Genomic DNA, 3,195 nt, shown 5'->3' on the forward strand with positions numbered 1-3,195 from the left:
GTGCACATGCGCACGAGGACGCCGGAAGTCGCCGGCCGGGGCCCACCCGGGGCAGCGGGACTCTATTTCCCATAAGTCTGCGTGCCGTCCAGTTAGGGAGCGTCTTCCAAGTCTCCAGCTCGTCCGGCGGTGGAGGGGCGCTGCGCGGGGAAAGCTCGCCGCCCGGGCGGGACGCCAGGTTCCCATTTGTCTTTCCTCCTGTGGGGGATCAAGGAAGGGTGTCTCAATCCCCCACAACCGGGCGCGGGAACAGAGGGGTGTATCATGTCCACTTATCTGAAATACTAGAATTTTCACCAAAATACTAGGAATCAATAAATGCCCCGCTATGGTTTCTCCAAGGAAGGAAAGATAATAGAAATTGTAGCTTTTCTAGATTTCACAACTAATGCGTAAAACTATAAAAATCAGTAAATACAATTGGAAAAAGGTGAGAAGATCTTACCTCGGAAGGAGGATTGTTGGGCAAAAGTGTCACTTTTCAAAAATGGGCTCATCAGGACAATGATCAACCCCTCTTTATGGTGAAATAATACAACTGTGTTTCCAAAAAGCTGATGGGGAGGTTGGGGTGGGGGGGGGGGGCGGGCTAGAAGGGGTCAAAGGGGGACATATGTAATACTTTCAACAATAAAGATGTAAAAATAAAAGAAAAATAAAACCAGGCAATCAATCAATCAAACAATAAAATAAGCTGCCCTAACCAGTTTGGCTCAGTGGATAGAGCGTCAGCTTGCAGACTGAAGGGTCCCAGGTTCGATTCCGGTCAAGGGCATGTACCTTGGTTGCGGGCACATCCCCAGTAGGGGGTGTGCAGGAGGCAGCTGATCGATGTTTCTCTCATCGGTGTTTCTAACTCTCTATCCCTCTCCCTTCCTCTCTGTAAAAAATCAATAAAAGCAGCTGATGGATGTTTCTAACTCTCTATCCCTCTCCCTTCCTCTCTGTAAAAAAATCAAAATATATTTTAAAAAATAAAATAAAAAGCTGATGGGGAGGGGGTGGGATTAAAAGTAAAATCTCCTGCCCTGGCCCGTTTGGCTCAGTGGATAGAACGTAGGACTGTGGACTGAAGGGTGCCGGGTTCGAATCCTGTTAAGGCAACAGTTCTCAACCTGTGGGTCTCAAACAGTGAAAATACATCCTGCATATCAGATATTTACATTACGATTCATAACAGTAGCAAAATTACAGTTATGAAGTAGCAACGAAAATAATTTTATGGTTGGGGGTCACTACAACATGAGGAACTGTATTAAAGGGTTAATGGCACATGCCTGGGTTTCGGGCTCAATCCCCAGTAGGGGGCGTGCAGGAGGCAGCCGATCCATGATTCTCTCTCATCATAGATGTTTCTGTCTCTCTCTCTCCCTCTCCCTCTGTGAAATCAAAATACATATATATTACACAATCAGTTAAAAAATTAAAAAATAAAATAAAAACAAAATCTCCTGTAACCCAGGAAATCATGTCCGCAAATGTAGAACTAGAGAAAACAGTTTTGTTGTTGAATAACCATTAAACCAGGTAAAAAAGGAACCTCGTCTTTTCACCTGCTGCGCAGGCACTGTCCTCACAGCCATGCGCTCACCCTCAGTGTAAGGCCTCCTGCCAAGGACGGCACTACAGGCTACCCGTCCTCCCACAGCCACTGTAAGCTCCCCGGGCACCTGGGGGCCACCCGTGCCGGCCGATCGCCTTTATCTCCAGGGAAAGGGAACCCTCCCCTGTCCCAGGACGATTGTCGGTTACAGCTCCGAGCACTGCCCAGCGCTCAGCCCCGGCTCCCTGGGTGCACGGAGCCCGCGCTCCTCCGCAGCTGCTCCCGGAAGGGGCTGTGGAGCCAGGACCGCCTTTTCCAGTTCTTGCTGCTCTGCGTGCGGCCCGGGCCTGAATTCTCAGGATGGAAAAGACGGATGGCCCGTGGCAGTGCCCACATCTCGGCCTGAGCTGGGAACACGCAGGGCGCGTTGCTCTGTGCTCGTTTCCGAATTCACAGGTAAAGGATGGCAGCTGGCCCAGCACCTGGGAGCCTCCCCGGGCAGGTGAGCAGAGGCCTCATCCGGCAGGTGAGCGGAGCACCCGCCTGCCTGGGCCCCGGCCTTCGGTTCTCACCTCCTCCACGTGCTCTGACCCGCTCAGCTGAAGACCCGGGAGCCCAGGGAGCCCCGCCTCCTCCTCTCTGATTGGTCCTCCGCCCTGTCAGTCGAGCGGCCACGCCCCCTCCACAACCCGTGGTGGCCCTTCAGCTCAGAGCCACGCAGGACCGCAGCACGTGGCCTGGTCTCCCGCTGGGCTCCCCTCTCTCTCCAAATGGCTAAAAGCTGCCGATTCGTGTATCTCCCCCTTTTTAAACACTTGTTCAGCTGGAGGGTTGCCTGGACCCTGTGATTCTGTGTCGTGGCCGGAAGCAGCAGAGGCCTACCCTGTCCTGTGGCTTCATTCGACTCTTCACATGTCAGTGTTAGGATATAACTGCAATTATTTCCCCCAATTTGTCACCTGTTTGTGTTTTTTTGCCAGTCAATTCACTTCCTTTTATTTTTATTTTATTTTAACCCATGACTCATCATTGATGTTTCTACGTCTCTCTCCCTTCCTTTCTCTGACATCAGTAAAAATATGTATATTTTTAAAAGAACATGAATGAGCTGCTGGTACAGGCCCCCCCCCGGGAACCCTGGGGGGCGGGAACCCTGACCACCCATCACGCCCGGAGGTATCTCCCCAGCGGTGCCAGCATTTTCTCTGATGGTCTGTTGTTTCAACTCGCTCCTCCGGGCCCATGTGTGACTTGAAAAGATCTGTTTCCCAGGACAGAAACCCACGCAAGTCAGCTGAGGGGACAGGGACCTGAGTGGAGTGGACTGTTACGCGGCAGGATCGCAGGAAGTGGAGGGGTGATGAGGCCGCCACCCTCTCCTCTCTGGGGACACGAGGTGAAGTCCTGGGCTTCTCTGCGCCTCCCTGGCCGTCCTGCCCGTGTTCTCCGAAGGCGAACAGTGCACAGGCCTCTGCCTTCCATGCCCAGGGCCTGGGCTCAGGCTTGCGTTTCCGTGGCTCTGACCTGGGCCCAACTCCAGCCGACTCACGGCTTCAGCGGCCAACACGGTCCCGTGGAACCTGGCCTGGTCCCAGGCTCTGGTGTGACTGTCTCCGATGGCCCGACCGCCCACTCCTGCAACATCACGGGGG

The sequence above is a fragment of the Myotis brandtii genome, unplaced genomic scaffold (assembly GCF_000412655.1).
Source record: "Myotis brandtii unplaced genomic scaffold, ASM41265v1 scaffold6, whole genome shotgun sequence".
In the NCBI taxonomy this organism is placed as follows: Eukaryota; Metazoa; Chordata; class Mammalia; order Chiroptera; family Vespertilionidae; genus Myotis; species Myotis brandtii.